Source organism: Sciurus vulgaris (assembly GCF_902686455.1).
Source record: "Sciurus vulgaris genome assembly, chromosome: 2".
Lineage (NCBI taxonomy): Eukaryota > Metazoa > Chordata > Mammalia > Rodentia > Sciuridae > Sciurus > Sciurus vulgaris.
Window position 1 is genome coordinate 64,664,023 of NC_136462.1, and position 14,236 is coordinate 64,678,258.

Genomic DNA, 14,236 nt, shown 5'->3' on the forward strand with positions numbered 1-14,236 from the left:
AGCCCTAAATTTAAGTATTTTCCTCTCAAATTTACAAAGTGGCACTATTTTGCTTTCCATTATTGCAGGTAAGAATGTGATACCAGTGTAAAGCTCTTTCTTTTGCAAATAATCAGTTTCATGCAATTTCATGAGAAAGGTTATAGAGGTATAACAGTTTCTCTTTATTATTGGTATAAAGATATTTTACCTAGCTATGTCTATAAATTTATAATGTTTATATAAATTTGCATAAGCAATATATAATTTTAAAAAATGTACTTATTTTAATAACTCGGTTTTCTTCAGCACAAGTGAGTTTTCTTCTATTGCTGCTTTGAGTGTGGTTTCTTTTAATTTGCTTCTAAACTTAGATCTGTCTTCTACATATTACATTTTCATTTCACTTAATTTTCTTGAATTTTTTACTACTGTTTTTTCCTTTGCTGTTCTAAATCACTAATTAGATTTTTTCCCTGATCATTTTGTTATTCAAATCACCTGCTATATTTTTTATCTACTGTATTGTCTTTTTTTGATCATTCCTTCAAAATATCTTTGATTCTCCTTGTTTTGAAAAGTTCCTCTCCTTTCAATAAACAAATTCAATTAAAATTGTCATCTTTCACCAGTAAAGGAAAGGGGACGGGGGAGCATAAAGGGGAGGGAAAGGGGAAGTAATGAATTGGAGCAAATTATATTCCATTCTTGTATAATTACGTCAAAATAAACACTAATAAAAATCAAAAAGGTAAAGTTTTAGTGATAGCATCATATACTGTTGTTTTTAAGTACGTGGTCATATTTGAACATATCATAGGTATAAGTCAGATTCTATACATTTTCATGAGTCAATTAAATGAGTAAACTCACATAATGTAATTATAGCTGGAAAAAAATGTGGTCTTTTCCATGAAGCAATCATTTCTCTGAACTATGCATCTCTCATGTCTATTCATATCAGATGACATAGATTCTTTCAGCATATTTGAAGACAGGAAGATTTGGAATAGTGATGATGAGAAGCAGTGAGTAGTAAGCAGTTTCTTCATTAGGCAGACTGGCAAATTTCTCCAAGGTACAATCATTAACTGGACAGATGTTAGCTTTTTTCCAAATTCTAATAGGACCTTCCAGAGCTTAGGGAATCATGGCAAAAACAGCTTCCATTACATTGTTTCCATCTGTATTATTCACTGAAACTTTCAAAAGTTGTATTTGTTTTATTTCTGTACAAGTAACAAATACTCCATCATTTGCATCATAATACTGACTCCTTAAGAAATTAATACTGGTACCACAAAGTGATCACTGAGCTTTGTACTATCTGTATCATGAGTTGCAGTACCAGTAGCTTCAAATACTAAGCATATGTTATGCTTTGAAGTTGACATTTTCTAAATTAAACTCAGTTGTTTCAACAAACCACATAAACTTCTCAATGTCACTTTGTCAGTGTCATCATAAACCTCCCCTTCCTGTCTCATACCCAGTAAGTGAAGTCTTGCTACTTATCTAAAAATATCGTACCTCATTCTCTATTCCTACTGTTGTTACTCAAGGAAGTCCCAATATACTTTACTTCATTCATACAATAATAGGCACCAAATCAGTCTTTCCTGCCCTCCTATGCCTGAGTAATTGCATTAAAACCCATCAGATTACTTTATTCATTTCATATTATTATATCATATATTGCCACTCCTTCATACACAAATCTTCAGAGCATGCCTACTTTCCATTTCACTAATAATAATCTTCGCCTCTTTTTCAAAAGCTCACTGTACTTTACAACATCAATTGTTCAGAAGGCGACAAACCAGTCTTGGAAATACCTTCATGGGATGTAGAGTCCCAGTTTTTGGCAATGGAGGCAGATGTTGGGGGAAAAAGTATAAATCTATATGACGGTACAAATCACAGGGTTAAAAACAACACTGGTTTTAGTGTCCGTGCATATAGCATATTTGAACTTTTGCAGTGCTACTTCCCGCCCCCCCCCCCCAGCACTAATGTTAGCAACCACAATTTATGGTTCACAATAATGGGTCACTCCTTGTTGCATCATTCCTAATGTCACCTTAAGTACACTATAAATGTGAGAGTTAACAATTTATCTTTGACTTTCTCTGTGGATGAACTGTTGTGTTTCAAACAGGTTTAATTTTTAAAATTGTGATTACCATGATATGTTTTCTAATTTCAGATAATGAAAATGAGAATGATAACAACAGGAATTCCAGCATAATTCAGACATCACCAGAAAAGAAGGCAAGAAGAAAGGACACAAGTGGTTTGGTTTAGGGAGATATATAACTAGAACAAAATATCCTAAAAATGATTCCAAAAAGAATTTGGGATTGGGACTACTGAAAGGGATGTGTGAAAGCATGAACAAAGATTGATTCTCACAAGTTTATAATGAGGCAGGCAAGTTTTCTAAATCAAAGTCTGTTATTTTGTTGTTTTGTTTTCTCTCTCAAAATGACACAATTATTGGAGCTACTGAATTAGGTTGTGCATTTTGCAGGGAACAAACATTGTTATGTAATTTCCTTGATAGTTCTATGAAACTGAGTAGATATCTTTACTCAGGTTGCAAAAAAATGTCTTGCTAGATAATCAACAACAAAGGAAACTCTGATAGGAAACAAATTGACACAACACTATACAGCTGATTACATCAACACTGAACCCTAATCCTGCTTTTCATAGTCCATCAAATGATGTGTCAAATTGCAGCAACAAAAAAATGTACCCTTTGCCTATCAAGTATGGAAAATGGAGTTTTAAACAATCCTGTTGATTTCTACTTAGGTTTTAATAAAACTCTGGAAGACAAAAAATGACTTTTGATACCTTTTTCAAATTCAAAGTAGACTTTTCTTATTTTTGTGGATTTTCTGAAGACAAAAGCAAATGTAAGTTTTGGCAGTTTCCATTCAATCTATAAATTTCTACTAAATAAACTTATGACATCTTACATACTCAATATCTTGCACACTTTGCACACTGTACTTTGAGAAAGGGTGTGATTTTCTTACCTGTAATATTGAAGTTTTCAATAATGAAAATTTTTGGTCACTTTTCAATTTCTAGAAAATGGGGAAAATTAATGATATATTTTATTTTTTAGAAATGAAAGAAGAAGATAGCCTTCTTAAACATGTGCCAATTGTGGCTCACACCGCTGCTCACTATGGAAGATATTAAAAGATTGGTCACCAGAAAATAACATTTTCAAAATATGAAGGGGGGAGAAGAAATCCTTAAATTGGAAACACATCAAAGTTAAGAAATTTATATGCTTTTCTCGAAATCTACATGATGATCATTGATAAAGCCACACGAACCCAAGGAAGAAAAAAAAGAATGGTTCACCTGCGTTGTAGGCTGCAACAAATACCCAAACAGCAAATAAAAATGAAATAAAATAACCATTTATTTTAAAAGGGTTATTTTAGAACTCAAAGAAATGCTATCAGGAAAAGGGCAAGGGCAGTGTATTGGTTTCCTAGGGTTGCAGGAACAAAATACCACAAATTAAGTGGCTTAAGAAAATAGGAATTTCTTCTCTTATATTTCCAAATGCCAGATGTTCAAAATCAAGGTGTTGGAAAGGCTGGTTCTTTCTGGAAGCTCTAAGAGGAAAATCTGTTCCATGGCCTTTTCCTGGCTTTGTGCAGTTGCCAACAACCCTCAGCATTCCTTGGACATATCACTGCAATCTCTGCATCCATTGTCACATGGCTTTCTTTCCTGTGCCTTCTGTGGTTGTGTCCAAATGTCCCTCTTATAAGGACACTGTTCATTGAATTACAGTTTAGCCTAATCCAGAATAATCTCATTTTAACTTGATTACGTATGTCTGCAAAGACCCTATTTCCAAACAGGGTTATTTCATAGGTACAGGAATTAAGACTTGAACATACATTTTGGGGAACATAATTCTACCTATTATATGCAGTTAAGTTGAAGACAACTTTTTCAATTTCTTCAGTAAACTGTAAACTACTTAGAATCCAATTTCAAGTTCATAAATTCAAATTACTTCTTTGCTCAACTGATGCTGGAAACGCCTTTAGCTGAATTCAACATCTATTCATGATAAATATTTTAGCAAACTAGTGAGAGAATAGAACTTACTCATTATGATAAAAGATATCTACAAAGACCAGAGCTTGAAACGTACTTAAGGGTGAAAGGATAAATACTTTCCCTGAAGACTGGAAAAAAGGCAATGACGTCTGCTTTTGTTCCAGCTAGAGCAACATGGAAAGAAAAGCAAATAAAAGGCATACATATTGGAAAGGAAAAAATTAAAAGGTCTCTATTTGTAAATGACAAGACTATCTACATAAGAATCCCAAGGAATCTTTAGAAAAGCAACTGTCATGGTGGTGGTGGTGGGGGGAAGCAACCACAGAACTAATAAGTGAGTTGCTCAAAGATACAGGATATACAATATACCATAACATTGTTTTTCTATTTATTAACAATGTATAAATGGAGACCTAAATTAAAAACAATACTATTTGTAATCCTGCCAAAACATCAACTATTTAAGTGTAAATATAACAAAATAGGTACTCAAGATCTGTATGATTAAAATCATAAAATATGTATTAAAAATAAAAACTGGAGAAATACGCTGTTTGTAACAAAAAAATAGTAAAGATGTCAATTATTCTATCGAAAGAATGAATATTTTGTAGAAGTATTTTAAAATTCATGAAGAAAGTGGAATACCTAAAATAAGTTTGAAAAAATTAATTGGAATAGTCACACTATAGAACTTAAAGATTTACTACAAAGCTACAGTAAACAAGACAGTATAGTATTGCTGAAGGACGAGACATTTAGACCACAAATTTGCTAGTCTAGCAGTAAACCCATACAAATATGGCAAATTGTGTACTGATAAAGCTATAAAACAATTCATTTGAGAAAGTTAACCCTTTAAACAAATGGTGTAAGAATAATGGGACAGCTATATGCCAAAAAACAAAAACAAACAAAACAAAACAAAAATACCCTTCAACCCCTATTGAAGGGTATTGGAAGTGGAAGTGCTGTCCACTTACAAACCACATTCAAGATATGCAGTGGGTCAGGAGTGCAGGTACGAGGATAGATGAAAGGAGCTGGTGCCAGGGTCTTGCGTTTTTGAAGAAATGATTCTATCCTTGTTGACCCGGGCAATGAGGAAACAAGCTGTGAGCCATGAATCCCCTCATATCCAGGCAGGACAATGCATCCCTTTGAAGTGTGAGAGCTTGCAGTTCCACCTTCAACCTGTCTTATATGTTGTACATTACCTCAAAATAGAACTAAATTTAAAATATAAAACTATAATATTTTTATAAGACATAATAAATCATCTTCATGACCCAGGGTTAGGCAGTGTTCCAAGAGTTCCAAAAGTACAATCCATAAAAGAAAGAGATTTATTCAAATTAATCAAAATTAAAAAACATGTACCCTGCCATATAATTTAAAAAAATAACTAATAAAACAAAATCCTTCACATCAATGGACTTAAAAAAAAAAATGGAATCAATGGGATCAGAATTTTTTTTTTTCTGGTTGGCAGAGTCACCCAAGGCTTCATTTTGGAAAAAAACAAATGAACTAGTTTGGGGTTGAGGGCATGGGCAAGAGGGGGTGGGTGAGGGCTAGGTCTGAGCCTCAGTGGGGTCTCTTGTTTCCCATGCTCCCCTCTTACAGCTACCTTCCCCACAGGTTCTGGAGCAGTAGCAGGAGGCAGGAGGCTGTTCACTTGGGCAGGACATTAGAGGACTCAGACACCAGCTTCCCATCAGGGGTATCAATCTTCACAACCACAGCCTTGGTGAGGGTGAAGAAGCTAGAGTCCTGGCAGAACTGAAGCTGGGCTGGAAGGAGCTTAGGCCATAGCTGAGGCCAGGGCTGGAGAAGCCCCCGTAGGATGTGCTCAAGCCTCCTGAGTAGTCATTTGTGGTCTTTGTTTGGATACTCATGTTCGTAGACATCCCAGACTCCAGCTGGCTCTCTTCGCCCTCCAGAGGCTTGCATGGTAGGTGGCAATCTCGATGTCCAGGGCCAGCTTGACGTTCGTGAGCTCCTGGTACTTGTGTAGCTGCTGTGCCATGTCCTGCTTGGCCAGCTGCAGGGCAGCCTTCACCCTGGCTTTGGTATCCTTAATGGCCGGCTCCCCATGCTGCACAGTATCCGTGATGGCGACCTCCAGGGATGCCCTCTGACCTGAGGGCCTCAATCTTCAACTAGAGGCGGCTAATGTTGCAGTTCATTTCAGAGATCTCTGTCTGGATGCAGCACAAATCATCCTCGTGCTTCACAAGTCAGTGTCTTCAGCTCCTCATACTTGATCTGTTACACTCTCTCGGCCTCAGCCTGGCTGCGGTTGGCAATCTCTTTATACTGGGCACAGACCTCAGCGATGATGCAGCATACCCATGTCCAAGGAGCAGTTGTTGTCCATGGACAGCACCACAGACGTGTCGGAGATCTGGGACTGCAGTTCACGGATCTCCTCTTCATACCGTTGCCTGTGGAAGTTGATCTCATCAGTCAGCCCTTCCAGGAGAGACTCCAGCTCAACTTTGTTCATGTAAGCTTCATCCACGTGCTTCTTGATGAGGGCAAATTCACTGTCCTTCTCCGTACTCTTATTGATCTCATCCTTATACTTATTCTTGAAATCCTCCACCAGCCCCTGCATGTTGCCGAGCTCTGACTCCAGCTTCAGCTTTTCCAGCTTCAGCTTCTCCTGGCCCAATGACTCCAGCTGCCACCGAATATTGTTGATGTAGCTCTCAAACACGTTGCCCATGTTGCTGTGAGCAGTGTTCTGTTGCTACAGGAGGATCCATCTGGTCTCCAGCATTTTGTTCTGCTGCTCCAGGAACCTGACATTGTCGATGAAGAAGGCAAACTTCTTGCTGAGGGTCTTGATCTGCTCAATCTCCTGAGTATGCACGGCCTGGATGCTGGGGTTCACCCACGACTTGAGGGGCTCAGCAGGCTGTGGTTTACAGTGATTGCTGTGATCCCCCCTACCACCCGCCACACACACACACACACCACCAGCCCTCCCATAGCTGCTGCTTAGATCTATACTGGAGTCTGACTCCTCTGGAAGCTGCTGCTGCTGCCCATCCAGGAGAAGCTGGAGGAACTGATGTGGCATCCCTGGTCCACTCAGTTATGAGTGGCTGATGAAGGCCTGGGGGCCAGAGGTGGACATCTTGCAGGACTTCTGGGTCACTGTGATGGACATGGTAGAGGCTGGAGTGAAAGTAGGTGGGCTGAAGACAAGAGACTCAAAGAGCCAAGCAGCTGCATCTAAGTAGTAGGCTAAGATCAGAAGTTTTAAAAAACAGACTCTTGGTCCCTTCACAGAACTACTGAATCAGATCCTCTTAGGAGGGCTTCAGAATTTGTAATTTTAAATAACTCTACAGGTGCTTTTGGTACACAGCAGATCTATAGACTGTTTGGAAATGGCTGAGAGCAGGAGCAGATGGAATAGCCCTCATTTGGAGCAGGGATATTTCCTCTGAGACTATAGGAAATGACATGAATGACATGAAGATGAGAAGTTGAGAGTTCATACTTATTTTCTTTTTTAAAATTTTTATTTATTTTTACTTATTTTCTTTTTTAATTAAGATAAATGTTTATCTTTTCAGAGAGATATAGAAAGTTACTGGGGTAGAAGCTCCAAACAACCAAACAACCAAAAAAACACAATGTAAGTTAAGAGATGGCTGCTGTAGAGAGCATACTAAAAGAATGGTCAAAACTGAGGCTGAAGATAAATCCATAGTAATATACATTGGCTCAATTTTTGTGATTTTTATTTTTTAATGCAGTTCAGATTTAATAAGTGGAAAAGCAGTTGTACAACATGTCCAGGTTGAATATCCCTTATCAGAAATACCTGGGGCCAGAAGGATTTCAAATTTAATTTAGGAGTTTTGTGTGTGTGTGTGTGTGTGTGTGTGTGTGTGTGTGTGTGTGTGTGTGTTTTTTAGATTTTGAAATGTTTGGGTAGAATTTACTTGTTGCGTTATACTCAAAAACTTTCAGATTTTGGTGAATTTCAGATTTTTGGATCAGGGATGCTCAACCTGTACCTTGAAGTCACCTCAGTAACACAGTTGTGATAAACTAGCGATGGGATTATAATTCAGACAAGATTTGAACATCTCCTGTGTTGCAATCCCCCAAACTGAATTACAGGAAACTAGTAATAGATGTTCACATTTATTAGGGGAAGGAAAGGATCCATTAGTCATGAGTGTTCCTTTTATACTTTAAATCTTGTTTAGAGACACACAAATAACATTAGACTATTAAAGAGTTTGAGAAGTTCCACAGAAGAAAAGAAGCTGTTTAATTTTGTTTTTTGCCCCCCTCCCTAACCCTAACTCTAACCCTTCCCTCCCCCCCATTATGTGTCATCCTCCACTAATTAGCGATATCATTCGTCCTTTGGCTTTTTGAGATCGTTAGGGAGGGGGGCAAGTATGGAGGAAGGAACTACTGTATAGAGGGTAAAGAGGGGTGGGAGGGGTGGGGGGAAGGGAAAAAATAACAGAATGAATCAAACAACATTACTCTATGTAAATTTATGATTACACAAATGGTATGCCTTTACGCCATGTACAAACAGAGAAACAACATATATCCCATTTGTTTACAATAAAAAAAAAAAAAAACAAATAAAAAAAAAATTTTGTTTTTTATGTATGCAAACTCATTTTCAAGGAATTTTCTCAACACACCTATGGAGGATATTCTCTAATTTTTAGAAACTACAAACAAAATGCCTACTTACAGCATTATCCTTGGTCTACTTGATACAGGATATTTGAGCAAAAATTTCCAAGTTTACAAAATATGTCAAATATCCACAAGTTACTAAGTAGAAAACATTTATAATGAACTAAAAATTACACTTTTATGTAGATTTTAAATGTTATGTCTAATAATAATGTTGGACTAAGCATCAAGACATTCTGTATCCCTAAATGTTATTGTACCATAAGTTACAAATTGATAGAATAAATCAAATATCAAACTCCTTAATTTATTACAAAATATTAAAATCAATGTCCAACTGCAGATTGTAACATAAAAACAGGTCTATCACAATCCATTTCATGTGAATTTCATTGCTTAATTTTTACAGATAATACATAGAAAAGTAAGAGGTGAAGAAAATGAGACAATAGATTTTTTTTACGGAAATTATTCTTTGGAAAAATAAAAGTGGCTGAGATCCATATCCTGCATCCCCATTTTACTTGAAGGTTGGAGGTGAGACCTTACTATGGTGAAGTCTTCAGAACTAGGGAAGAATTTTTTACCTGTTCTAAGGTGATCTGGCACAAGCTTACCATGCACAGTAAAGTATATATAACCTATATCTTAAAGTGAGAGGATGAAAAAATAGCCCTCAATGTTGTCTTTATTATTTTGCTTTTCATTCACTTGTTCATTCCAGAAACTGGTATTTACATCAAACTATGAATAGCTAAGGTGAAATAACTATTTAAACTAGTCACATGCATGAATGCATATCCCTTATTATATTTCTTAGATTTATCCCTGACTAATGTCTTCTTTAACTACCCATTTTTGTAATTACCTATGGAGTAAGACTCCTTCAAATTTGTATTATTTCAACTTCCTCACTACACATTTTGTCTTCAGCTTGCTCTGCAAGAGTTTCTATGTTTTCATTGATACTGCTCCTATTGAAGTCACCACAATCCACCACATAGTTAAAAAATCAATGAGAAATATTTTGTCTTCATTTTCCTAGGTGACTTGAAACTTTCCGTGGTGTCTGAGATACTCCATTCCCCTGTGTTTCTTCCTACCTCTCCTTTGCTGGAGCCCTTCCTCTCCTTGACCTCAACATATTGGAATGAGACAGAGCTCCACATTCTTCCTGTTTTCAATCTGCATTCTTCCTTTGAATACTCTATCTAGTCCCATGTCTCATATGACTAAAAATATTTATGTCCCCAACCTTGGTCTCTTCTCTGAGAACTCTAAACTTGTATATATAACCCCACCATGACAGGATCCCTAGATATCTGATGATGAAACTAACATAGCTCCAAAAGTTTGGGAGTTTTACTCTATTTCCTCTGAACATCCCTATCTTATAGAACTACCATTTGCCCAATCTAAAGTCTTAGCATTATTCTTGATTCTTATTTCCCTTAAGTTATCCTCCAAAACCCTTCAAAAAATACTATTGCTATTGCTACCATACCTCCCCACACAATGCAAACACAGTACATCCACGAGTACTTTCTGCTGTTGATAAGGAATCCAAAGGTAAGCCACTATCACATCTTGCTTAAAGTATTAAAATGGCTCCTAACAGTTCTCCCTATTTCCATTCTTATTTCTCTAGAAACACTGCTACATGTAGTAGCCAGTGATCTTCTTAAGCTTTAAATACTGCTACTCATTTGCTATTAACCATCACTGATTTATACTTACCAAAATAATCCAAACTTTATCATTGCAGAGGTCACTGTATAGACACAACAATGTCCTAGCTTACCTTTTAGACCTAATTTTATATATCTATTTCTGTTCATTCACTATGATTCAGTCATGCTGGACTTCTATTTGCTAAACATACTATACCATTCATGACTCAGAGAGTTTATCTTACCTCCCTGACATGCTCTTTTCATAGGTCCTTATCTGCCAGGCTCATTATAATCATTCAGCTGTTCCTGTTCTGGCTTCTTGAGGGATACTTAGAATACTGATTTTCATCTTTGTCCTTTTCTAATACATACATTTTAAGAATATGCCTTTTCCTATATGGACTGCTTCTGTTGCACAAAGTTCCACAAGAGTGTTACACCAAATCTAAATTATCATTTATTTCAAAATATTTTCTGATTTCCATTGTAATTTCTTCATTGATGCATGGATTACATATAAGTGTACTGTTTATTTTCCAAGCAACTGGGAATTACTACCTTAATTCTACTATGGGGAACATATTCTAAATTATTTCAGTTTTCCAAAGTCTGTTAAGGCTTGTGTTATAGCCCAACATATGTTTTATTTTAGTAAAGTGTCATTTGCACTTGAATGAGGAGTATAAGGTGCTATATGTATTAATTAGGTTAAGTTTGTTAGCCATACTGTTCAAATCTTCTGCACCCCTTCTGGCTTTGATTTGTTTGTTCTATCAGTTACCAAGAAGGATCTGTTAAAATCTACCAAATGGTTGTAAATGTCAATTTCTCATTTTGGTTCTAACAATTTTTGCTTTAAATATTCTGAAGCTACTAGTGGTTGCATTCAGATTTCATAATGCTATATCTTCCTGGTATTTGTCAGTATTAGTTGTTATAATAAGGCTTCCTGACTGAATTTTTTTTTATGAGTATAAATATGTCCAGTTAAACATTTGTGTACTTATCTGCTTGTATCCTGTGACTTTTTACCTTATGTATGTTTTGGGTAAGTAGTACATAGTTGGGCTACCCTTTATTATATAGTCTCAAAATCATTGCTTCTTGTTGGAATATCGATTTGGATTAATAAATTACTTATAATTTTTGGAATTATGCTTACTATTGTAATCTTTAGATTGGATTATTCAAATATACTCATTAAATTGCTTTTTTCAATGTTTTCTCTCATATGTGAAAGTTAGAGCAAAAAAGGGAAAGAAGGGAGGATAGAATATCATAATGATGTAGGGAAGATCAGTGGAGGAAGACTGAGAAGGAGGGAGGATGGAAGGGAAAGGGGAGGAAATGGGAAATGAATTTAACAAAATAACAACGTGCATATATAAAGACACCAGAGGGAATTTCACCTCTATGTGTGTATGGAAAGCACCAATCAAGGATGGGTAAATTGATGAGCAAGGGGAGATGAGTGGAGTGGAGAGAGGGTGGAGGGAAGAGGAAAGAATAGGCACTGAAATGGTGTGGGTCAATTCCATGCATGTATGATTTTGCTGGAATTAATCCAGCTATTATGTATAATTATAATGCTCCAATTTTTTTAAAAAAATGACTTTCCTGGTTCATAGGTCCTTAAGTATAAATTCTTTAATACTCTTTTTATGATCACCTTGGAAATTCTAACTTGTTTGCCTGACTTATAACAACCTAATATAAATAGTTACTTGTATAACTGTTTTGGTAATACCTTATAATCTTAGATTTTTAGTACATTATCCACTTCCAGGCTTTAGGATTATTTTTCCTCATGTATTTGATTATACATACATTTGAATCACCACAAGACATTACTGATTGCTCTGAATATGCTACATTTAGTCAGTATTTTAATATTTGCCAACACATTTGTCCTTTTAGTTGCTCTTTATTCCTTCCTACATCTTTGAGTTTATGCTTGGTATCATTTTCCATTTGCCTGAAGAACTCCATTTGCTATGTCTCTCAATGCACATTCTCAAGTATCTAATTCTCTGATGCTGTTTCTCTGAAATTTGTTTTTACAGTACTTTGAGTATAGAATTCTATACTGGCAGTCATTTTGGAGCTTTAATGATGTTGATCTACTTTCTTTTGTCTTCCACTATTCCCATTAAGAATTCAGCAGTCAGTATTGTTGTTTTTTGAACAAATTTTTTTTTCCCTCAGTTTGCTTTCAGGATTTTTCTCCTTTATCTCTGTAGTTCATTACTTCAGTTATGTTGTGTCCACAGATCATTTTCTTGTACTTTTCCCACTTGGAGTTCTTAGAGTTTCATGAGTTTAAGTTCTGAAACATTCCTGATTTGGAGAAATCTTGGTTACTACATTTTCAACTACTGTTCCACTTCATTGTCACCTCATCTCCTTCAGAGACTCCACTTACATATACATTGGTTCTGTTTCTACAGCTGTGCTCACCCTTCCCCAATTTCTTTTACCTCTATGATGTAATTTAAAAATTAACTGTTCCCTTGTTATCTAGTTTACTAATCCTGTGTTCTGAACTAAACTCATCTAATACATTTGCAATTTTGATGCTCTGTCAGTACTAGAATTTCCAGTTGATTATTTTATGGAGAGTCCAATTTTCTGGTAAAATGCTTAATATTTTCAACTATTTCTTCTTCATTTCCTTTGCCTTACTGAATATTTAAATCATAGTAATTATAAAGTCCTTGTCATCAAACTCCAATATTTAGACCAATTTTGAGTCAGTTTATGTTTTAGTTTGATTCTGTGGTACTGTCTTTTTGTGTGTCAGGTAATTTTCAATTAAGTATCTCCCATCACGTGTGTAAGATAAAGGTAAAGAATTCATTATTTCCCCTAGACATTTCAGCTTTACCAGGGAGATAGAGTAAGAACTGGTGGTTTTAATTCTATTAAGAACTGAGCAGTACAGATGCCAGGTATGGTCCTCAGTTCTCACAAAAAAGTTGCAAATTCCAACTTGCTTTTCAGAGACTTGCTGTTTAGGCTTATAATCTCCTTCCTGAACAGCTACAGATACCCTGAATGTGCTATTGGATGTGGGCTTGACGCTCTCTACACTCAACACAAATAAGAAATTCGCTAGTTCTTCTATATCCTGGCAGTGGCTCTCTACAAATAGAGGTGGAAATTTCAGAATTTTGCCTAGAGATAATCAACAAGTGCCTAAACAAGAAGTGGCTGCACTGTCCTTTCAGGTTCTTCCCTTCTACTGTCTTAGAGCTCCTAGTCACATTGCCTCAATATAGTATAAAAACTGACATAAAAGAGTACGAAGATTCAAATTATCACACTATCCAGGAATTCAGTTGGAAAACCACAGATCTCCATATAAACCATGAAATTAGGCACAATGTGTATGCATGTAAATATATGCATATATTAAAAACATATATACATTTCATCTGTGATTATCTTTTGTTAAGAGCAGAAAAGGTAAGGAAAAGGAATTAAATTCCACTTAATTATATAACAGATTGTATTTTTTAGTTAAGTGAAGAAGACATGTTACTACAGTGGAATCTGACTTTTGTTCCATTGTTTTTTTCCACCCTTCCTTCTTAGTTGTTCTGGGTAAACAGTGTTTCATTTTTTTTTCTTTTTTCTTTTTTTTTTTTTTTAAGGAAATCATTCCTCTGCTTATAACCTAGATAGTTCTAAGGCAGTTCGTAGATCTCATTCCTCTGGACACAGCAATTAGTTTTGAGATAAGTGAACAAGCACATTACCTCTAGCAATTCCATTCAAGTTAACAATATCCAACTCTA

At 35.9% G+C, this 14,236-nt stretch overlaps 1 protein-coding gene and 1 pseudogene across 16 annotated transcripts in view; both read right to left on the reverse strand.

Annotated features, from left to right (window-relative positions):
• MIPOL1 (mirror-image polydactyly 1) overlaps nt 1-14,236 on the reverse strand; it is a 326,832-nt gene that overhangs the window by 125,594 nt on the left and 187,002 nt on the right. The gene's annotated exons all lie outside the window — the stretch shown is intronic.
• LOC306653115 (keratin, type II cytoskeletal 8-like) lies at nt 5,755-7,964 on the reverse strand (annotated as a pseudogene). Its single transcript has one exon. The product of its transcript is annotated as a keratin, type II cytoskeletal 8-like (transcript).